The sequence below is a fragment of the Bombina bombina genome, chromosome 4 (assembly GCF_027579735.1).
Source record: "Bombina bombina isolate aBomBom1 chromosome 4, aBomBom1.pri, whole genome shotgun sequence".
NCBI classification, from domain to species: Eukaryota; Metazoa; Chordata; class Amphibia; order Anura; family Bombinatoridae; genus Bombina; species Bombina bombina.
In genome coordinates this window covers 805,712,782-805,738,756 of record NC_069502.1, presented here as the reverse complement: position 1 = coordinate 805,738,756, position 25,975 = coordinate 805,712,782, and the positions used below count along the sequence as shown (strand labels likewise).

Here is a 25,975-nt window from a genome sequence, read left to right as displayed (position 1 = left end):
GGCGGAGCAACAGGTTTAAACACAGGCTTGATTCTAACTAAAGCCTGACAAAACGCCTGAACGTCTGGAACATCTGCCAGACGCTTGTGCAAAAGAATAGACAGAGCAGAAATCTGTCCCTTTAAGGAACTATCCGATAATCCTTTTTCCAATCCTTCTTGTAGAAAAGACAATATCCTAGGAATCCTGACCTTACTCCATGAGTAACCCTTGGATTCACACCAATGAAGATATTTACACCATATCCTATGATAGATTTTCCTGGTGACAGGCTTACGAGCCTGAATCAAGCTATCAGTGACCGACTCGGAGAAGCCACGTTTTGATAAAATCAAGCGTTCAATCTCCAAGCAGTCAGACGCAGAGAAATTAGATTTGGATATATGAAAGGACCTTGGAGTAGAAGGTCCTGCCTCAGCGGCAGAGTCCATGGTGGAAAGGATGACATGTCCACCAGATCTGCATACCAAGTCCTGCGTGGCCACGCAGGTGCTATCAAAATCACCGAAGCTCTCTCCTGCTTGATCTTGGCAATCAGACGTGGGAGGAGAGGAAAGGGTGGAAACACATAAGCCAGGCTGAAGGACCAAGGCACTGCTAGAGCATCTATCAGCGCTGCCTGGGGATCCCTTGACCTGGACCCGTAACGAGGAAGTTTGGCGTTCTGACGAGACGCCATCAAATCCAGTTCTGGTTGGCCCCAAAGTTGAATCAGCTGGGCAAATACCTCCGGATGGAGTTCCCACTCCCCCGGATGAAAAGTCTGCCGACTTAGAAAATCCTCCTCCCAATTCTCTACTCCTGGGATATGGATAGCTGAGAGATGGCAAGAGTGAACCTCTGCCCAAAGAATTATCCTGGAAACCTCCATCATTTCCAGGGGACTCCTTGTTCCCCCCTGATGGTTGATATAGGCTACAGTTGTGATATTGTCCGACTGAAATCTGATGAACCTGGCCGTAGCTAGTTGAGGCCAAGCCTAGAGAGTATTTAATACCGCACTTCGTTCCAGAATGTTTATCGGAAGGAGGGCTTCCTCCTGAGACCACGAGCCCTGAGCCTTCAGGGAGTTCCAGACTGCGCCCCAGCCCAGAAGGCTGGCATCTGTCGTCACTATAGTCCACTCTGGCCTGCGGAAACTCATTCCCCTGGACAGATGGACCCGAGATAACCACCAGAGATGAGAATCCCTGGTCTCTTGATCCAAATTTAACTGAGGAGACAAATCTGTGTAATTCCCATCCCACTGATTGAGCATGCAAAGTTGCAGTGGTCTGAGATGAAGGCGGGCAAACGGAACTATGTCCATTGCCGCTACCATTAGGCCGATCATTTCCATACACTGAGCCACTGACGGCCGAGGAGTGCAATGAAGAACACGGCAGGAAGATAGAAGCTTTGATATCCTGACCTCTGTCAGAAAAATTTTAATTTCTACTGAATCTATCAGGGTTCCTAGGAAGGAAACTCTTGTGAGGGGGAGAACAAACTCTTTTCTCTGTTCACCTTCCACCCATGAGACCTTAGAAAGGCCAGAACAATATCCGTATGGAACTTGGCACTTTGAAAAGTCGATGCCTGGATCAGGATGTCGTCTAAGGAGCCACCGCTATGCCCCGCGGCCTTAGAACCGCAAGTAGGGACCCTAGAACCTTCGTAAAGATTCTCTGCGCCGTGGCTAAACCGAAGGGAAGAGCCACAAACTGGTAATGCCTGTCTAAAAAGGCAAACCTGAGGAACTGATGATGATCTCTGTGGATCAGAATGTGGAGATAAGCATCCTTTAAGTCCACGGTAGTCATATATTGACCCTCCTGGATCATAGGGAAGATGGTTCGGATTGTCTCCATCTTGAAAGATGGGACCCTGAGAAATTTGTTTAGAATCTTGAGATCCAAGATTGGTCTGAACGTTCCCTCTTTTTTGGGAACTATAAACAGGTTTGAATAGAACCCCTGCCCCTGTTCCTCCCTTGGAACTGGGTGGATCACTCCCATAACCAGTAAGTCTTGAACGCAACGTAAGAATGCCTCTCTTTATCTGGTTTGCAGATAGTTGTGAGAGATGAAATCTCCCCTTTGGAGATGAACCCTTGAATTCCAGAAGATATCCCTGGGAAACAATCTCCAGTGCCCAGGGATCCTGGACATCTCTTGCCCAAGCCTGAGCGAAGAGAGAAAGTCTGCCCCCGACTAGATCCGGTCCCGGATCGGGGGCTACTCCTTCATGCTGTCTTAGATGCAGCAGTAGGTTTTTTGGCCTGCTTTCCTTTGTTCCAAACCTGGTTAGGTTTCCAGACTGGTTTGGACTGGGCGAAATTTCCCTCTTACTTTGCATTAGAGGAAGCTGAAGCTGCGCCACTCTTGAAGTTAAGAAAGGAACGAAAATTATTCTGTTTAGTTCTTAATTTATTGGACCTATCCTGAGGAAGGGCGTGACTGTTTCCTCCAGTAATATCAGAAATGATCTCCTTCAGTCCAGGCCCGAATAGGGTCTGCCCCTTGAAGGGTATGTTAAGAAGCTTAGACTTTGAAGTAACATCTGCTGACCAGGACTTAAGCCATAGCGCCCTACGCGCCAGAATGGCAAAACCTGAATTCTTAGCCGTTAGCTTGGTTAAGTGAAAAACGGCGAAATAAAGGAATTAGCTAACTTAAGAGCTTTAATCCTGTCTAAAATATCATCTAACGGGGTCTCCACCTGTAGAGCCTCATCAAGAGACTCGAAACAGAAAGCCGCTGCAGCAGTAACTGGGGCAATGCATGCAAGAGGCTGGAGAATAAAACCTTGCTGTATAAAGATTTTCTTAAGGAGACCCTCCAATTTTTTATCCATAGGATCTAGGAAAGCACAACTGTCCTCGACGGGGATAGTTGTACGCTTAGCTAGTGTAGAAACTGCTCCCTCCACCTTAGGGACCGTCTGCCACGAGTCCCGTATTGCGGCATCTATCGGAAACATCTTTTTAAAAGCAGGAGGGGGAGAGAACGGCACACCTGGTCTATCCCATTCCTTAGTAATAATTTCCGTAAACCTCTTAGGGACTGGAAAAACGTCAGTGTAAACAGGCACTGCAAAATATTTGTCCATTTTACACAATTTCTCTGGAACTACAATGGGGTCACAGTCATTCAGAGTCGCTAAAACTTCCCTGAGCAATAAGCGGAGGTGTTCAAGCTTAAATTTAAATGCTGTCATTTCAGAGTCAGACTGACGCCTTCCCTGAATCTGAAATGTCACCCACAGATAGAAGCTCTCCTGCTTCGGCTTCTGAGTATTGTGAGGGTATATCGGACACAGGTATTAAAGCATCAGAAAGCTCTGTATTTATTCTAGCCCCAGAGCTGTCTCGCTTTCCTTGTAATCCTGGCAGTTTGGACAATACCTCTGAGAGGGTAGCATTCATAACTGCCGCCATGTCCTGTAAGGTAAAAGAATTGGACGCACTAGATGTACTTGGCGTCACTTGCGCGGGAGTTATAGGTTCTGACACATGGGGAGAGCTAGGTGGCACAACCTCCCTTTTGTCTGTCTGAGAATTCTCTGGTGATAAATCTTTAAGTGCCATAATATGGTCTTTATAGTTTATAGAAATTTCCGTACATTTGGTACACATTCTAACAGGGGGTTCCACAATGGCTACTAAACATATTGAGTTTCCTCTATGTCAGACATGTTTAACAGACTAGTAATGAGACCAGCAAGCTTGGAAAACACTTTAATAAATGTGAAAAAGCAATTAAATAAAAACGGTACTGTGCCTTTAAGAGAAAAAAAAACTAGCACATAAACTGCAAAACAGTGTTAAAAAGTAGTAAACTCTTCGAAATTTTTACAGTGTGTATAAGGGACTAAAGCAGCATTGCACCCACTTGCAAATGGATGATTAACCCTTTAGGCCCCAAACCGGATTTGAAAAACGTTAATAAACAGTTAAACACCTTGCCACGGCTTTGCTGTGGCTCCTACCTGCCCTCAAATACGATTTAGTAAAGAAATAAGCCCTCTATAGTGGTCCTCAGATGCCAGAAGACTCCTTTAGGGAAGCTGGATGTCTCAGTCTGAATATGAACTGTGCATCTAGAGCGTGAAAATAGGCCCCTCCCACCATGCACTCTATGTCAGAGGGCCTTAAGAAAATACTCCTAGGAGTATCTGACTAGCCATGTGGAAACTAGGCCCCAAAAAACGATTTATCACCCTCAGAGAAAAAACGTTCTTTCTATATAACCTGTAAACGTTTTGTCACTAAGAAATATGAGTATTAACATGAATATTACCCTTTTTTGCAAGCATGATCCCAGTCGTGGTTAAATCACTGCATCAGGCTTACCTCAATTATATAAGGCTCTGTCAGCATTTTCTAGACCTTATCATCTCTCTAGAAATAAATACACTGAACATACCTCAAAGCAGGTAATCTGCAGACCGTTCCCCCAACTGAAGTCTTTCCCATACTCTTCAGTTATGCGTGAGAACAGCAATGGACCTTAGTTACAAACCGCTAAGATCATTAACCTCCAGGCAGATTCTTCTTCTAATTTCTGCCTGGGAGTAAAACAGTATGACGCCGGTACCGTTTAAAAATAACAAACTCTTGATTGAAGGTAAAAACTACAGTAAGTCACCACATATCTCTTGATACTTCCTATCTTGTCGAGAGTTGCAAGAGAATGACTGGGAGTGGCAGTTAGGGGAGGAGCTATATAGACAGCTCTGCTGTGGGTGTCCTCTTGCAACTTCCTGTTGGGAAGGAGAATATCCCACAAGTAATGGATGAACCCGTGGACTGGATACACCTTACAAGAGAAATACATTTTCCGAAGATCTAAGATCCAAATATTGTACAGATGAAGCAAAACATAAGAATCACTTATAAAAAAAATCTTTAACAGACCCAATATTAGAAGAAGAAAAAAAACTAAAAAAAAAAATATAATCTGTTTTCTTTATTTAACCCCTTAATGACAAACGACGTGCAGGGTACGTCCTCCAAAAAAATACCCTTAACGCCCGAGGATGTACACTGTACGATGTCGGTCCGCTTATTGCAGTGATGCTTCGATATCGAGGCAGCCTGTAATAACCTTTATAAGCCCTCTGGTGCAGAGAGAGACACTCTGTTGCCCTCTCTGCACCGGACATCGATGGCCGCAATCGTTGGGTGGGAGGCGGGTGGGCGGCCATCGATGGCTTCAATGATGCAGAGGGGGGCGGGATCTCGGGCAGATTAACCGGGGGCGCACATGGACGCGCATGCGTGCACGGGGCGGGCGGGAACCGCTACACTACAGAAAAATGTTAGACCAAAAGTGAGAGAGAGGGGGGTGGAAGTATTAAATATAAATCATCTAAGGGATCTAGGAGGGGGTGGGGGGTTGGTCTATAGGGGGGAAAGCTACACTACAGAAGAAATATATATAAAAAAAATATTTTATTGTAAACTGACAGTACCCAAGATGGCTCCCAATAAGTTAGAGGGGGGGGGATCAGGGAGGTTGGGGGAATCCTACACAGCAGCATATGTAAATATGCTTAAAAATTTAAAAAAAATAATCAAAGATAGCTTTTATTTTAGTACTGGCAGACTTTCTGCCAGTACTTAACATTGCAGGGACAATTGTGGGGTGGAAGAGGGAAGAGAGCTGTTTGGGAGGGATCAGGGTGTGTGATGTGTCAGGTGGGAGGCTGATCTCTACACTAAAGCTAAAATTATCTATGCAAGCTTCCTACCAGCTACCTAATTAACCCCTTCACTGCTAGCCATAATACACGTGTGATGCACAGCGGCATTTAGCAGCCTTCTATTTACCAAAAAGTAACGCCAAAGCCATATATAACTGCTATTTCTGAACAAAGGGGATCCCAGAGAAGCATTTACAACCATTTGTGCCATAATTGCACAAGCTGTTTGTAAATAATTTCAGTGAGAAACCTAAAGTTTGTGAAAAAGTGAACAATTTTTTTTATTTGATCGCATTTGGCAGTGAAATGGTGGCATTATATATACCAAAATGGGCCTAGATCAATACTTTGTGTTGTCTACTACACTAAAGCTAAAATTAACCCTAAAAGTTCCCTACAAGCTCCCTAATTAACTCCTTCACTGCTGGACATAATACATGTGTGGTGCGCAGTGGCATTTAGCAGCCTTCTAATTACCAAAAAGCAACGCCAAAGCCATATATAGCTGCTATTTCTGAACAAAGGGGATCCCAGAGAAGCATTTACAACCATTTGTGCCATAATTGCACAAGCTGTTTGTAAATAATTTCAGTGAGAAACCTAAAATTGTGAAAAATGTAACATTTTTTTTTATTTGATCGCATTTGGCGGTGAAATGGTGGCATGAAATATACCAAAATGGGCCTAGATCAATACTTTGGGATGTCTTCTAACAAAAAATATATACATGTCAAGGGATATTCAGGGATTCCTGAAAGATATCAGTGTTCCAATATAACAAACTCTAATTTTGAAAAAAAGTGGTTTGGAAATAGCAACTTGTGTTTATTGGAAGTGCTACTTCTATTTATTGCCCTATAACTTGCAAAAAAAGCAAAGAACATGTAAAGATTGAGTATTTCTAAACTCAGGACACAATTTAGAAACTATTTAGCATGGGTGTTTATTGGTGGTTGTAGATGTTTAACAGATTTTGGGGGTCAAAGTTAGAAAAAGTGTGTTTTTTTTTCCATTTTTTTCCTAATGTTGTATAAAAAAAAATTATAGTAAATTATAAGATATGAAGAAAATAATGGTATCTTTAGAAAGTCCAATTAATGGTGAGAAAAAGGAAATTTATGCTTACCTGATAAATTGATTTCTTCTAAGATACGACGAGTCCACGGATTCATCCTTTACTTGTGGGATATTATCCTCCTGCTAACAGGAAGTGGCAAAGAGCATCACAGCAGAGCTGTCTATATAGCTCCTCCCTTGACTCCACCCCCCAGTCATTCGACCGAAGGTATAGGAAGAAAAAGGAGAAACTAAAAGGTGCAGAGGTGACTGAAGTTTTAAACAAAAAAATATAATATGTCTAAAATTGACAGGGAGGGCCGTGGACTCGTATCGTAGAAGAAATCAATTTATCAGGTAAGCATAAATTTCCTTTTCTTCTACAAGATACGAGTCCACGGATTCATCCTTTACTTGTGGGATACAATACCAAAGCTACAGGACACGGATGAACAGGAGGGACAAGACAGATACCTAACAAGAAGGCACCGCTGCTTGAAGAACTTTTCTCCCAAAAACAGCCTCAGAAGAAGCAAAAGTATCAAATTTGGAAAAGGTATGAAGGGAAGACCAAGTCACAGCCTTACAAATCTGTTCAACAGAAGCATCGTTTTTAAAAGCCCAAATGGAAGCCACCGCTCAAGTAGAATGAGCTGTAATTTTTTCAGGAGGCTGCTGTCCAGCAGTCTCGTATGCCAAACGGATGATGCTTTTCAGCCAAAAAGAAAGAGAGGTAGCAGTAGCTTTTTTACCTCTACGCTTTCCAGAACAGTCAACAAATAGAGAAGATGTTTGACGGAAATCCTTGGTCGCTTGCAAGTAAAACTTCAAGGCACGAACCACGTCCAAGTTATGTAACAGACGCTCCTTCTTAGAAGGATTAGGACACAGAGAAGGAACAACAATTTCCTGATTAATATTCTTATTTGAAACAACCTTAGGAAGGAATCCAGGTTTAGTGTGCAAACCACCTTATCAGAATGGAATATAAGATAAGGCGAGTCACATTGCAACGCAGATAGCTCAGAAACTCTTCGAGCAGAAGAGATAGCAACTAACAACAGAACTTTCCAAGATAGAAGTTTAATATCTATGGAATGCATGGGTTCAAACGGAACCCCTTGAAGAACTTTAAGAACTAAATTCAAACTCCATGGTGGAGCAACAGGTTTAAACACAGGCTTAATTCTAACCAAAGCCTGACAAAACGACTGAACTTCTGGGACATCTGCCAGATGCTTGTGTAGTAAGATTGACAAAGCAGAAATCTGTCCCTTTAAGGAACTAGCTGATAACCCCTTCTCCAATCCTTCTTGGAGAAAGGACAAAATCCTAGGAATCCTGATCTTACTCCATGAGTAGCCTTTGGATTCACACCAATAAAGATATTTACGCCATATCTTATGGTAAATTTTCCTAGTGACAGGCTTTCGAGCCTGAATCAAGGTGTCAATGACCGACTCAGAGAATCCCCGCTTAGATAAAATCAAGCGTTCAATCTCCAGGCAGTCAGTTGCAGAGAAATTAGATTTGGATGTTGGAACGGACCCTGAATGAGGTCCTGTCTCAGTGGCAGTTTCCACAGTGGCAGAGATGACATTTCCACCAGGTCTGCATACCAAGTCCTGCGTGGCCACGCAGGCGCTATCAAGATTACCGAAGCCCTCTCCTGTTTGATTCTGGCAATCAGACGAGGAAGGAGAGGAAAAGGAGGAAACACATAAGCCAGGTTGAACGACCAAGGTACTGCTAGAGCATTTATCAGTACTGCTTGAGGATCCCTTGATCTGGACCCGTAACAAGGAAGTTTGGCATTCTGACAAGATGCCATCAGATCCAATTCCGGTGTGCCCCATTGATGAATCAATTTCGCAAACACCTCCGGATGGAGCTCCCACTCCCCCGGATGAAAAGTCTAACGACTTAGAAAATCCGCTTCCCAGTTCTCCACTCCTGGGATATATATTGCTGATAGATGGCAAGAGTGAGTCTCTGCCCATCAAATTATTTTGGAAACCTCTATCATCGCTAGAGAACTCTTTGTTCCCCCCTGATTGATATATGCTACAGTCGTGATATTGTCTGACTGGAATCTTATGAATTTGGCTGAAGCCAGCTGAGGCCACGCTTGAAGCGCATTGAATATCGCTCTCAGTTCCAGAATATTTATTGGTAGTAGGGACTCCTCCTGAGTCCACACACCCTGAGCCTTCAAAGAATTCCAGATTGCACCCCAGCCCAAGAGGCTGGCGTCCGTCGTCACTATGACCCATGCTGGCCTGCGGAAGCACATTCCTTGGGACAGATGATCCTGTGACAACCACCAATGAAGAGAGTCTCTGGTCTCTAGATCCAGATTTATCCGCGGAGATAAATCCGCGTAATCCCCATTCCACTGTCTGAGCATGCTCAGCTGCAGTGGTCTGAGATGTAAGCGAGCAAATGGAATGATGTCCATTGCCGCTACCATTAATCCAATTACCTCCATACACTGAGCCACTGATGGCCGAGGAACGGAATGAAGTGCTCGGCAAGTAGTTAAGATCTTTGATTTTCTGACCTCCGTCAGAAAAATCTTCATGTCTACCGAGTCTATCAGAGTTCATAGGAATTGAACTCTTGTCAGAGGAACAAGTGAACTCTTTTTTATGTTCACCTTCCACCCGTGAGTTCTTAGAAAAGCCAACACGATGTCCCTGTGGGATTTGGCTAGATGGCAAGTTGATGCCTGAATCAAAATATCGTCCAGATAGGGCGCCACTGCTATGCCCTGCGGCCTTAGAACTGCCAGAAGGGACCCTGGCACCTTTGTGAAAATTCTGGGAGCTGTGGCCAATCCGAAAGGAAGGGCCACAAACTGGTAATGTTTGTCCAGGAAGGCGAACCTGAGGAACTGGTGATGATCTTTGTGGATAGGAATGTGAAGATACGCATCCTTCAAATCCATGGTGGTCATATATTGACCCTCCTGGATCATTAGTAAAATTGTTCGAATGGTCTCCATCTTGAACAATGGGACTCTGAGAAATTTGTTTAGACTTTTGAGATCTAAAATCGGTCTGAAGGTTCCCTCTTTTTTGGAAACCACGAACAGATTGGAATAAAACCCCTGCCCTTGTTCTAATTTTGGAACTGGGCAGATGACACCCATGGTATATAGGTCTTCTACACAGCGTAAGAACGCCTCTCTTTTTGTCTGTTCTACAGACAAACGTGAAAGATGAAATCTCCCCCTTGGGAGAGAATCCTTGAATTCTAGACGATACCCCTGGGTCACAATTTCTAATGCCCAGGAATCCTGAACGTCTCTTGCCCAGGTATGAGCGAAGAGAGAAAGTCTGCCCCCTACTAGATCCGGTCCCGGATCGGGGGCTGCCCCTTCATGCTGTCTTGGTAGCAGCAGCGGACTTCTTGGCCTGTTTACCTTTATTCCAGGTCTGGTTAGGTCTCCAGACTGACTTGGATTGAGCAAAGTTCCCCTCCTGCTTGGAGGCGGATGAGGCAGTAGAGGGACCACCTTTAAAGTTTCGAAAGGAACGAAAATTATTCTGTTTGGTCCTCATTTTAACCGTCTTGTCCTGAGGAAGGGCATGACCTTTACCTCCAGTAATGTCAGAAATTATCTCCTTTAGTTCAGGCCCGAATAGGGTCTTACCCTTAAAGGGAATAGATAAAAGCTTGGATTTAGATGACACATCAGCAGACCATGACTTAAGCCATAATGCTAAACGCGCTAAAATGGCAAAGCCTGCATTCTATGATGCTAATTTAGCCATTTGGAAAGCGGCATCTGTAATAAAAGAATTAGCTAGCTTGAGAGCCTCAATTCCTTCCAAAATATCATCTAATGGGGTCTTAACCTTGAGAGACTCCTCTAAAGCCTCGAACCAAAAAGCTGCTGCAGTAGTTACTGGAACAATGCACGCTATAGGTTGTAGAAGAAAACCCTGATGAATAAACAATTTCTTTAGAAGACCCTCTAATTTTTTATCCATAGGATCTTTGAAAGCACAACTGTCCTCAATAGGTATAGTTGTACGCTTAGCCAGGGTAGAAATAGCTCCCTCCACCTTAGGGACCGTCTGCCACGAGTCCCGAATGGTGTCAGATATGGGAAACATTTTCTTAAAAGTAGGAGGGGGAGAGAACGGAATGCCTGGTCTATCCCATTCCTTAGTAACAATGTCCGAAATTCTTCTAGGGACTGGAAAAACATTAGTCTAAGTAGGGACCTCTAGATATTTATCCATTTTACACAGTTTCTCTGGTGGGATGACAATAGGGTCACAATCATCCAGAGTCGCTAAGACCTCCCTGAGTAACAAGCGGAGGTGTTCAAGCTTAAACTTAAAGGCCGTCACATCTGAGTCTGTTTGAGGGAACATCTTTCCTGAATCAGAAAGCTCTCCCTCAGACAGCAATTCCCCCACCCCCAAATCAGAACACTGTGAGGGTACATCGGAGATGGCCAATAAAGCATCAGAGGGCTCAGCATTTACTCTAATACCTGACCTGCTGCGCTTACCCTGTAAACCTGGCAGTTTAGATAATACCTCTGTAAGGGTAGTAGACATAACAGCAGCCATATCTTGCAGGGTGAAATAATTAGATGCACTAGAAGTACTTGGCGTCGCTTGGGCAGGCGTTAAAGGTTGTGACACTTGGGGAGAAGCAGATGGCCTAACCTGATTCTCTTCTGACTGAGAATCATCCTGAGACAAACTTTTATCAGCTAAAATATGTTCTTTGCAAAGTAAGGCCCTTTCAGTACATGAGGGACACATTTGAAGTGGGGGTTCCACAATGGCTTCTAAACACATGTCAGACATGTTAAAACAGGCTAGTAATGACCACAAACAGGCTTGAAAACACTTTATTTAGTGAAAAAATAACGATCTGAAAAAACGGTACTGCGCCTTTAAGAGAAAAAAAGCATACAATTTTTCCAAAACTGCTTCAAAATGATAAAATGATCTCAATTTTATTATATATGTATCCTAACTTGCCAGCTAGGATTGCACCACAAGAAAAGGATCACTTAACTCTTATTATAAAAACGTTAGACAAAAAAACGTTATGATTAGTCAAAAAAAAAAAACTGCACCTCGCCACAGCCCTGCTGTGGCGCCTACCTGCCCTCAGGGGTTTGCAAAATCAGATTAACCCTTCGATTAGGCCCAAACTTTCCTGAAGGGCCCACCGGAGCTGGAGCTTGCTGCTTGCATAGGGAATACAACTGCGCAACTGAGGCGCGAAAATAGGCCAAGCCTATCTACCTCGATGTCTCACAGCCTTGCAAAAGAACCGCTACAAAGCGGTCTAAAAACCTAGCCATGTGGGTTCATATACCCAAGTCTAACTGAAGCCATGTGTACCCTCCATTGCCAATAAAAATGAAAACGTTTGTCACAAAAAAACGTTAATTTACCTCCCAACATATAATCGTTTGCCCACAAACATTATGTTATCACTGTCAACCATTTTTTACAGCCCAACATACAGGTCCAGTAATACCCTTCTCTTTCACAATAGGATTACTGCTTACCCCTTCCCTCATGGGGATACTGTCAGCCAATTATGAAATAACACAGTCTCTCCAGAAAGAAATGACTGAACATACCTCAATGCTTGTAGCATGAAAACCGTTCCTTACACTGAAGTTTCTTAAGTACTCCTCAGCCATTCTGTGGGAACTACACTGGATCTTAGTAACAACTGCTAAGATCATCAGTCTCCAGGCAGAAATATTCATCCATCTGCTGCATGGGGAAAAATAGGTCCAATCAAGGGAGGAGCTAGTAAAGGATGAATCCGTGGACTCGTCGTATCTTGTAGAAGAAAACGGTATATAATATGTGTGGGTACAGTAAATGAGTAAGAGGAAAATTACAGCTAAACACAAACACCGCAAAAATGTAAAAATAGCCTTGGTCCCAAATGGACAGAAAATGGAAAAGTGTTGTGGTCATTAAGGGGTTAAAACCTTTAAATAGCTACTCAAGCATAATAAAAGTTTTTAAGTATATTTAAAGTATCATTTATCACCAATATATTTGACGATCTAGTGACATAGAATTGTCTTAAAGGGACAGTCAACTCCAAAAAAAACTTTGACGATTCAAACAGGGCACGTCATTTTGAACAGCTTTCCAATTTAATTTTATTACCAATTTTGCTTTGTTCTCTTGGTATTCTTAGTTGAAAGCTAAACCTAGAAGGTTCATATGCTAATTTCTTAGACCTTTTACTGCTTCTAATCTGAATGGTTTTTCCCCACTAGAGGGTGTTGTTTCATATAGATAACATTGAGCTCAGGCACGTGAATTCACCAAGGTGTGAGCACTGATTGGCTAAAATGCAAGTCTGTCAAAAGAACTGAAATAAGGAGGCAGTCTGCAGAGGCTTAGATACAAGTTAATTACAGAGGTAAAACATGCATTATAACTGTGTTGGTTATGCTAAACTGGGGAATGGATAATAAAGGAATTATCTATCTTTTTAAAACAACAACAATTCTGGTGTTGACTGTCCCTTTAAATTACAAGATAGGATTTTATCTATTGAAAACTAATATGTTTATGTTGTCTACAAAATAAAATATGGTAAACAGAGAATGTGTCTATAAATCTAAGACGTCAAATATTTTCTGTAATGTTAATCTTATAACGCAATATTGACTTTAAAAAGTATTACAATTTAGACCAAAATTAAAAACTATTTGAAAAATACCAGATATAAAACCAGATAACAAATAGAGCACTAATTATAGTGCGGGGTGCAATATCACTAGACCATGCTAAAATAAGTGCACAAATTAATACTACAAGTCCACAGTATAATAGATTTACCAGAGAAGGTTTAACGCAGCAAACACGTCCTTAGCATGCCATCTAATTTTAATGGAGATTGTGACCGTGATAAATATTGCTCACATTACAAGTTTAAAGTTATGAAATAGAATTAGCACGACCTGAGATCTGAAGTAAAGTCTAAAGGCTGTGACACACTGCAAGCCGAGCGGCGTGCAGCGTGTAGATGTGGCTGTGCGCGTTCAGTGTGTCCTGCCTTTTCATCTCTGAGCACTCTGCTGCGTCAGGTCGCGTAGCTGAGTGCTCAGAGATGAAATATTTGAACTTGAGAAACAATGTGACGCAGTGCAAAGCAGCTGCTTCGCCTCGTGCTGCATCGCTTGCAGTGTGTCACAGCCTTTAGGGGTTAAAATAAAAATACTAAAAAAACTGCATGTTAAATAAGTGTTACACTCATACATAAACATTTTAAATAAAAAATGTTTAATACTGAATAAGGTTTAAAAAGGCTTTAAAATAGATGGTATATGACAATGACTGGCAAGGACTCAAAAGGCGTGTATATGTGTATGTAAGTTTAAAAAAGCTCACTCTCACTATCCGAGTAACAAACAGGGTGCAAGCAAACCTAATCAATAATCAAAAGCAGATATGCACTCACTGAACCCTTTTAAATAGTGCTTTATTGTGAACAAAAATTATACATGCCGTGGCGTTTCGGAGATCTCACCCCTTCATCAGACCAAGTGACAACGAACAATCTAACAAACATTTTAACAGATGTTTAACCCCTCCCCCCCTTATCAAAGAACTGTCTTAATTCACAGCAACCAATCAGAAAAATGTCTTGTATAGACTGTCAATAATAAATCAAAATCTTTCATAAACCTTTAAGAAGTAAACAGTCATTATTAACAAATAATTGCAATATATTTTTATCATAGTGCAGTATATCGTAATTTAGAAATAAGTGAGTATAACAAACATAAAATGTATATATAGAGCCAAATCTGGGGTAATTTAACACCTCTTGCAAACATAGGTGAGGTTGCTAAAAGGTTAATACAGAACTTTTAAACTCATCATTCTATATTTAACCATCCAGCAGTGTGATCATTAAATAATATCCTATATATTCTTATAATGAGATAGCTTCTATTAAACTTGTTGCGTATATTAGCAATCTACTATCTACTGAGCATGCGCAAAAGCTCACATTGTATACGTATACTAGTCTGTGATTGGCCGATGTCTGTCACATGATACAGGGGGCTGGAAAATGGGAGAAAAACAAATCTACTGCTTATTTAAAATTCAGAGTAAGTGCTATTGTATTGTCTTTTTATTATGTATTTAATTACTTAATTCTACTGCATTAAGTGGTCCTTTAACACAATTATTATACAAGGAAATATGCAATCTAAATATTTTACTGCATCAACAATGTCATTAAGCTTGAAAAAGGATCCTTAAGAACTAAATGCATATAGAAAAATGTCATTGCTAAATAATGATTATAAAAGATTTACTAGTGTTATTGCACAAAGGCTAAAGAGAGTGATGGACCTGTTAATACATAAATATCAGGTTGGCTTTATGCCGAGGAGAAATTTAACTATCAATCTGAGGAAATTACAGTTAACTATTGATTATTATTGGCAGCAATTTAATAAAAAGAGATCCTTACCTAAAACAGATATTGCTATCATACCAATCGATGCCGGGAAGGCATTTGATACAGTCACGTGGGACTATATTTTCATGGTGATACAAAAATTTGGGATAACTGGACATTTCCTCAGATTTGTTAAGACTATTTACAAAAATAATTTTGACAATATTTTAGTCAATGGAAGTACTATGCCAAATTTCTCCCTTCAGAAAGGCACAAGACAGATGTGCCCCTTATCCCCTTACCTATTTAACCTAGCTATCGAACCACTTGCTATTTATCTTAGAAAAGAAATTGAGGGCATTTGGGAAGGGAAAAGAAAAATTATGCTGTTACTTTACGTGGACGATTTATTAGTCTTCTTAAGAGATTCTAAAACAAAAATTCCTATAGTAATCCAAATCTTAGAAAAGATTAGCTCTTCTTCGGGTCATAAAGTGAACGTAGCTAAATCAGAATTTTTTTGGATACATAAAAACAGAAACAGTTTTAAAAAAAATGCCCATTTAAAGAAACAAAGGATGAACTTAAATATTTGGGTATTAAATTTGCGAAAACCCCCGACTGGTTGAGTTAAACTATCCTTGTATTTTTGCAAAAATATTTAATTACATCAACTTGGTCCAAATTTCCTTTGTCCTTATCGAGTAAAGTCAATTTGATCAAAATAGTGTTGTTCCCTAAGCTATTATATCTATTACAAAATGTACCATTATTTATTAAACATAGAGATTTATCTTTATTTAAAAAAAAATGTGTGAGGTTTTTGTGGGGCAGGAGGTGACCTACTTTAGAAGAGGGAGTAATATCCTTCCACGATATTGAATTATATTATTTAACATGTATGGGGAAAATAGCAATAGATGGGTTAACAATATTATTCAATCTCTGGGTGGGAAGAACAGATAGTTAATCCGCCTTTGCTAAAAGCATTATTACATTGTAAAGGAAAACTACCACCAGGAGTTAGAACCGTGATTACTATCAAAAACATGATAGGTGCCTGGCAATTTATTTTTTTTAAATCTCACAAGCCAATCCTAGGTGGTCTAAATATCTTACAATATGTGGAAACCCAAACTTTAAACCAGCATTAAGATCAAAAGTGTTCCAAGGTTTAAAGAATATAGAAAGGATAGCTACTAACTGATGTCAATCAGACATAATTCAAAAAAGTTTGCAGTTGTCAGACAAGGCAACATTATCAACCTCCTGGAGAGAATCCCATACAAAAATAATTATTAGGACATATATTACGCCCGCAGTGAAAGCAAAATGGGATACATTCTCTGATAATAAATGTTGTAAATGTAGCTTTCCAGCACCTTATTAGCTAAATAAAATAAATAAAATTACGGGACAAGTACATCTTTTTCCTTTACGGAGAAACAATAATCCAGGTAAATATTAAGTTTGTAAAATTATTTTGACAGGCAGATCTTTAGTTTTAAAAAAATGAAAGTCCAAAAAGAGCCCAGATTTGGCAGAGTGCATTAACAAAATCTATGCTAAATTAATAATAGAACAATTTGATACCTCTATAAACTCAGAAATTAAAATCAAAGCCTCTTTTTGGCAAAAGGAAAAACTTAAAGGGACATTATACACTCATTTTTTTCTTTGCATAAATGTTTTGTAGATGATCTATTTATATAGCCCATAAAGTTTTTTTAGTTTTTTTTTTAAATGGATAGTTTTGCTTATTTTTAAATAACATTGCACTGAATTTCAGACGCCTAACCAAGCCCCAAGGTTTTAGGAGAATACTGACGTATACCTATTCCAGCTTGCTTCTGTTTGTGTAAAGGGTCTTTTAATATGCAAAGGGAGAGTGTCTGATATTTCCCAATTGCAGTGGGTGTTCCAGTAACCTTTTAAACAGAGCTAAACTGAGAGCTTCTAAGTAAGTTTTTAAACTGTTTTATACTGGATTTTTATATCAGTATCGGTGCATATTATTCTTTATAGTAAAGTATTACATGCAGTTATATGAAAATAGGTGTATACTGTCCCTTTAAACAGTCATATCCCAAAGAAATACAAACTTTGTTACATTTCCATTTAGGGGGTCAAAGCTCTTGACATACACAATACAGGGAGTGCAGAATTATTATGCAAATGAGTATTTTGACCACATCATCCTCTTTATGCATGTTGTCTTACTCCAAGTTGTATAGGCTCGAAAGCCTACTACCAATTAAGCATATTAGGTGATGTGCATCTCTATAATGAGAAGGGGTGTGGTCTAATGACATCAACACCCCATATCAGGTGTGCATAATTATTAGGCAACTTCCTTTCCTTTGGCAAAATGGGTCAAAAGAAGGACTTGACAGGCTCAGAAAAGTCAAAAATAGTGAGATATCTTGCAGAGGGATGCAGCACTCTTAAAATTGCAAAGCTTCTGAAGCGTGATCATCGAACAATCAAGCGCTTCATTCAAAATAGTCAACAGGGTCGCAAGAAGCGTGTGGAAAAACCAAGGAGCAAAATAACTGCCCATGAACTGAGAAAAGTCAAGCGTGCAGCTGCCAAGATGCCACTTGCCACGAGTTTGGCCATATTTCAGAGCTGCAACATCACTGGAGTGCCCAAAAGCACAAGGTGTGCAATACTCAGAGACATGGCCAAGGTAAGAAAGGCTGAAAGACGACCATCACTGAACAAGACACACAAGCTGAAACGTCAAGACTGGGCTAAGAAATATCTCAAGACTGATTTTTCTAAGGTTTTATGGACTGATGAAATGAGAGTGAGTCTTGATGGGCCAGATGGATGGGCCCGTGGCTGGATTGGTAAAGGGCAGAGAGCTCCAGTCCGACTCAGACGCCAGCAAGGTGGAGGTGGAGTACTGGTTTGGGCTGGTATCATCAAAGATGAGCTTGTGGGGCCTTTTCGGGTTGAGGATGGAGTCAAGCTCAACTCCCAGTCCTACTGCCAGTTTCTGGAAGACACCTTCTTCAAGCAGTGGTACAGGAAGAAGTCTGCATCCTTCAAGAAAAACATGATTTTCATGCAGGACAATGCTCCATCACACGCGTCCAAGTACTCCACAGCGTGGCTGGCAAGAAAGGGTATAAAAGAAGAAAATCTAATGACATGGCCTCCTTCTTCACCTGATCTGAACCCCATTGAGAACCTGTGGTCCATCATCAAATGTGAGATTTACAAGGAGGGAAAACAGTAAACCTCTCTGAACAGTGTCTGGGAGGCTGTGGTTGCTGCTGCACGCAATGTTGATGGTGAACAGATCAAAACACTGACAGAATCCATGGATGGCAGGCTTTTGAGTGTCCTTGCAAAGAAAGGTGGCTATATTGGTCACTGATTTGTTTTTGTTTTGTTTTTGAATGTCAGAAATGTATATTTGTGAATGTTGAGATGTTATATTGGTTTCACTGGTAAAAATAAATAATTGAAATGGGTATATATTTGTTTTTTGTTAAGTTGCCTAATAATTATGCACAGTAATAGTCACCTGCACACACAGATATCCCCCTAAAATAGCTATAACTAAAAACAAACTAAAAACTACTTCCAAAACTATTCAGCTTTGATATTAATGAGTTTTTTGGGTTCATTGAGAACATGGTTGTTGTTCAATAATAAAATTAATCCTCAAAAATACAACTTGCCTAATAATTCTGCACTCCCTGTAGAAAGAAATCAATATCCCAATTTAATGGTATGAAATTAAATGTTATTTGTATAGCTCTTTTTTGTTTAGTTTTTTTAAAACCCAACAGGGTACACACAGCTTTTAATAAAACAGTAAAACAGCAATGATTTACAATGCTACAATTAATTGTGATTATGTCTGTTTTTGATGATGTTATGTTATTTCAGAGTCAAAATGAAAATGTGGTATATATCCCTATATTTGCAGGATGATGCTTCATAAAGTTGTTAATGGTGCATTTACTTTTATGTTTTGACCCGATTATGTTTGTAAAATCGTCTTGCGTGACGTAAAGGCGATGCATTACATTTGAGTCTATACCCCGTTGGTTTAAAATAAATAAAAAAACAACAACAAAAAAAACACACACACACCTACAATCGCCTGTGACGTCACACACGTAAACACACTTGGTCCATGCACACCTTAGACAAATCACACATGTACACCTGCGCAAGGCATCCCTTAGTCACATCACACACATAGGGGTCAATTTATCAAGCTCCGTACAGATCTTGATGCCCCGTGTGTCTAAAGACCGCTGCTCCATAACCTGTCCGCCTGCTCTGAGGCTGCGGACAAAAATTAACCCAATCGAATACGATCAGGTTGATTGACATCCCCTCGGCCGCAAATCTGCAGGGGGCGGTATTGCACCAGCAGTTCACAAGAACTGCTAGTGCAATGATAAATGCCGACAGCGTATGCTGTAGACATTTATTGATGTGCAGCGGACATGATACGCTACATCGTATCATGTCCACTTGCACTATAATAAATTGACCCCATACACTCACCTGTACTGATTTTGTCACAGATTTCCTGCTTCAAAGCTTCCAAGTCATTAGTCTGTTCAGCATTAGATGTGACTTCAGTCTTAAAATCACCTGCATAGATAGTATAAATAAGGTCACAGTATAGCTTTTTTTGCACTGCACAAAGAAGTTGTAATTAATATTAGAATGCCAAACACGCACACTAACGAGCACAATGCATCCCTCAGACACATCACACACGTACACTCACCTGTGCCCTGTATCCCTCAGACACATCACACACGTACACTCACCTGTGCCCTGTATCCCTCAGACACATCACACACGTACACTCACCTGTGCCCTGTATCCCTCAGACACATCACACACATACACTCACCTGTGCCCTGTATCCCTCAGACACATCACACATGTACACTCACCTGTGCCCTGTATCCCTCAGACACATCACACACGTACACTCACCTGTGCCCTGTATCCCTCAGGTACATCACACACGCACACTAACCAGCACAATGCATCCCTCAGACACAGCACACACGTACACTCACCTGTGCCCTGTATCCCTCCGACACATCATACACGTACACTCACCTGTGACCTGTATCCCTCAGACACATCATACACGTACACTCACCTGTGCCCTGTATCCCTCAGACACATCACACACGTACACTCACCTGTGCCCTGTATCCCTCAGACACATCACACACGTACACTCACCTGTGCCCTGTATCCCTCAGACACATCACACACGTACACTCACCTGTGCCCTGTATCCCTCAGACACATCACACACGTACACTCACCTGTGCCCTGTATCCCTCAGGCACATCACACATGCATACTCACCTGTGCCCTGTATCCCTCAGACACATCACACACATACACTCACCTGTGCCCTGTATCCCTCAGGCACATCACACATGTACACTCACCTGTGCCCTGTATCCCTCAGACACATCACACACATACACTCACCTGTGCCCTGTATCCCTCAGGCACATCACACATGTACACTCACCTGTGCCCTGTATCCCTCAGACACATCACACATGTACACTCACCTGTGCCCTGTATCCCTCAGACACATCACACACATACACTCACCTGTGCCCTGTATCCCTCAGGCACATTACACACGTACACTCACGTATACTCACCTGTGCCCTGTATCCCTCAGACACATCACAGACATACACTCACCTGTGCCCTGTATCTCTCAGGCACATTACACACGTACACTCACGTACACTCACCTGTGCCCTGTATCCCTCAGACACATCACACACATACACTCACCTGTGCCCTGTATCCCTCAGGCACATTACACACATATTCTCACCTGTGCCCTGTATCCCTCAGACACATCACACACGTACACTCACCTGTGCCCTGTATCTCTCAGGCACATTACACACATTCTCACCTGTGCCCTGTATCCATCAGACACATCACACACGTACACTCACCTGTGCCCTGTATCCCTCAGACACATCACACATGTACACTCACCTGTGCCTTGTATCCCTCAGACACATCACATATATACACTTGCCTGTGCACTGCATTCATGAGACGCAAGTGGAGCAAAATCATTAACGGTACAATTAGTGTGACCTTGTGCACAATCATCATCAAATACATGACATTTTCAGATAGATTCACTTTTATTATCTAATTTGTTTTGTTCCCTTGGTATCCTTTGATACCAAGAGAATGAAGAAAATTAGATTATAGAAGTAAATTCGAAAGTTATTTAAAATGATATTCTCTCTGTATCTATCTGAAACGTCATGTCTGTGATAATGATTGTGCGCAAGGTCACACTAAGGGTAACGTTAACGGTTCTGCTCCCCATTCTCTCTACCTCATGAAAGAAAAATTAAGGGTTTTATGTCCCTTTACCGAGGCTGACATTTATTTAGCGCACCCTATACTTTAAATGGATAGCGCAGGATTTGCTACTAACGCTCATATTACATTGGCGACAAAAGTGTTACACTCGAGCACATTACAAAATAGCACTGGAAACTTAGTGCTTTTAGAGACCTGAAGTAAAATGTAAAAAACAAAAATAATCCTTTTATGAATCAGATAGAGAGTAATTTTATACAACTTTACAATGTACTTCTGTTACCAAGAGAATGAAGCAAATGCTGGGAGCTAGCTATACACATCTGCTGAGCCAATAACAAGAGGCATATCTGTGCAGACATCAAACATCAACTATTTTATACAACTTTACAATGTACTTCTGTTACCAAGAGAATGAAGCAAATGCTGGGAGCTAGCTGTACACATCTGCTGAGCCAATGACAAGAGGCATATCTGTGCAGACACCAAACATCAACTAGCCAGTAGGGCATTGCTGCCCCTGAGCCTACCTAAGTATGCTATTCAACAAAGGATACCAAGAAAACACAGAAAATTAGATACTAGAAGTAAATTGGAAAGTTTGTTTAAACTCTATCCTCTATCTGAAGCACAAAAGTTTATTTTGACTTTACTGTCCCATTAAAACACATATTTAATACATTAAAATTAAGTATTTCACTTAGAGTTATACATATTTAATACAAAAACAAGGTTTATTATTGAAAGAAATGTTCTAATAGTGATTTAAAGGGATATGGTCTATGATCTGGTGCACAAAGGTGTATATGTGTTTTATATATATATATATATATATATATATATATATATATATATATATATATATATATATATATAAATAAATAAATAAATAAAGTATATATATGTATGTGTGTGTATATATACAGATGTCTATGCACAAAGGGACTCAGCAAGGTCACAATATCCGACCTCCATATGTTACCGCGCCTGAGGCATTGGCTCTTGCAATACAATTTTACTTTTAACTTGTAATATGAGTACAAGAATAGGAGCGCTATAGATTTAACTTGAGTGGAGTTAGCACTCAGCAGTGCTTATATTTTTGTGCTTCATGTGTAATCTAGCCCTTAGTTATTCATACATGAGCTGCTCACTGACTTGTGTCTGCTGTGTAACCATCTGAGAAAATATAACTGTTATTTACATGAGGCACAATGTCACCATCAGAATGTTCCCTTTACTTAACCTCTTAATGACAGACGTACCATGTACGTCTGTGGTCGTTTTGAGTTTAACTAGCGCAACTTCGGAGGCAAGATCTGCGCTATATCCGGCGGATATTTAAGGGTAGTGTATTAATTATTGCTAATCACCTGTAGCCGTATTTATAGGAACTTCATCCTCCTCAGTCTTCACATGATCACACACATACGGTTCTCCTCTGTACTCAACTGCTGAGCCATCTGAAGGCGTCACATCCATACGGCCTGTACAATAAGAATATACATGTATGTGTAAGTTATTTGTAGTGCTCATGGGATATATTAATTTCTCTCTCATTATATATAACGAAAAATCATGTGAGAACGCAAAACAATTACTATGTGCACACAAGAGAATTATTTAGTAGACCCACACTCACCTGTAACTTACATACCTAACACACAATATATGTGCACACTCACCTGTAACTCACATACCTAACACACAATATATGTGCACACTCACCTGTAACTCACATACCTAACACACAATATATGTGCACACTCACCTGTAACCCACATACCTCACACACAAGATATGTGCACACTCACGGTAACTCACACACAATATATGTGCACACTCACCTGTAACTCACACACAATATATGTGCACACTCACGGTAACTCACACACAATATATGTGCACACTCACCTGTAACTCACACACAATATATGTGCACACTCACCTGTAACCCACATACCTCACACACAATATATGTGCACACTCACGGTAACTCACACACAATATATGTGCACACTCACCTGTAACTCACAAACAATATATGTGCAGACTCACCTGTAACTCACATACCTAACACACAATATATGTGCACACTCACCTGTAACTCACATACCTAAGTTATTTGTAGTGCTCATGGGATATATTAATTTCTCTCTCATTATATATAACGAAAAATCATGTGAGAACGCAAAACAATTACTATGTGCACACAAGAGAATTATTTAGTAGACCCACACTTACCTGTAAATTACATACCTAACACACAATATATGTGCACACTCACCTGTAACCCACATACCTAACACACAATATATGTGCACACTCACGGTAACTCACACACAATATATGTGCACACTCACCTGTAACTCACACACAATATATGTGCACTCTTACCTGAAACTCACATACCTAACACACAATATATGTGCACTCTTACCTGAAACTCACATATCTAACAAACAATATATGTGCACACTCACCTGTAACTCAAACACAATATATCTGCAGACTAACCTGTAACTCACATACCTAACACACAATATATGTGCACACTCACCTGTAACTCACACACAATATATGTGCACACTCACCTGTAACTCACACACAATATATGTGCACACTCACCTGTAACTCACACACAATATATGTGCAGACTCACCTGTAACTCACATACCTAACACACAATATATGTGCACACTCACCTGTAACTCACATACCTAACACACAATATATGTGCACACTCACCTGTAACTCACGTACCTCACACACAATATATGTGCACACTCACGGTAACTCACACACAAGGTATGTGCCCACTCACCTGTAACTCACATACCTCACACACAATATATGTGCACACTGACCTGTAACCCACATACCTCACACACAATATATGTGCACACTCACCTGTAACTCACATACCTAACACACAATATATGTGCACACTCACCTGTAACTCACATACCTAACACACAATATATGTGCACACTCACCTGTAACTCGCATACCTAACACACAATATATGTGCACACTCACCGGTAACTCATGTACCTCACGCACAATATATGTGCACACTCACCTGTAACCCACATACCTAACACACAATATATGTGCACACTCACGGTAACTCACACACAATATATGTGCACACTCACCTGTAACCCACATACCTCACACACAATATATGTGCACACTCACCTTAAACTCACACACAATATATGTGCAGACTCACTTGTAACTCACGTAACTCACACACAATATATGTGCAAACTAACCAGTAACTAACGTACCTCACACACAATATATGTGCACACTCACCTGTAACTCACGTACCTCACACACAATATATGTGCACACTCACCTGTAACTCACACACAATATATGTGCACTCACCTGTAACCCACATAGCTCACACACAATATACTGTATGTGCTGACTCACCTGTAACTCACGTACCTCACACACATAATATATGTGCACACTCCCCTGTAACTCACACACAATATATGTGCTGACTCACCTGTAACCCACACCATATATGCACAACCACCTTGTGTACAATCACCTGTAACCCAAAAACACACAACACCCATGCTACCTTCATCCCTGAAACACCTGCACACTCACCTGTAAACCTGTGTCCCGGAGACACAATACATATTCACCTGTAACACATATCCCTCAGACACAAAATATGTGCAGTTACCTGTGACCTGCATTCCTCAGACACAACACACGTGCACACTCACCTGTAACCTGTGTCTCTCAGACATACCACAAGTGCACACTCACCTTTAATCCATGTCCCTCAGACACAACATACATGTACACTTACCTGTGACCTGCATCCCTCAGACACACCACAAGTGCCCACTCACCTGTATCCTGTGTCCCTCAGACACACCACAAGTGCCCACTCACCTGTGTCCCTCAGACACACCACAAGTGCCCACTCACCTGTATCCTGTGTCCCTCAGACACACCACGAGTGCACACTCACATTGACTGATGCTGTCACTGGTTTCCTCATCTGGTGCTTCCAGCTGATGCCTCACACACAGATCTTCTGTTCTCTCAGCTTTCACTATATCAGCGTTATCTTCATCTGTAAAAAAAAAGTAGATTCAGTTTTTATATCACATGATCTAGTTTTTTTATAACTTTACCATAACACAGTTTGTGCATTTCCTAGACAGACAATAACAACAGCAAATTCACACATTCTCCTTTTCTCTCTCATCCTTTTTTTTTTTTTTACCGTGATCCTCTATATACCAGTATACAAAATACAACATGAACTAAACAAGGGTTAAACTCATTGTGTTAACTGCGCTTATAAACCAGACCGTAAACTACAAGGGAGAGCAGTAAGTAACTGTGTGCACAGCCCCGGCAGACTCTCACGTATTACTACTCACCGGCAGGGAGGGAGAGCAGT

General features: G+C 40.9%; 1 pseudogene; it reads right to left on the bottom strand.

The window, feature by feature from the left end:
- The window catches only part of LOC128657055 (zinc finger protein 260-like), a 50,833-nt pseudogene that overhangs the window by 3,970 nt on the left and 20,888 nt on the right, over positions 1-25,975 (bottom strand).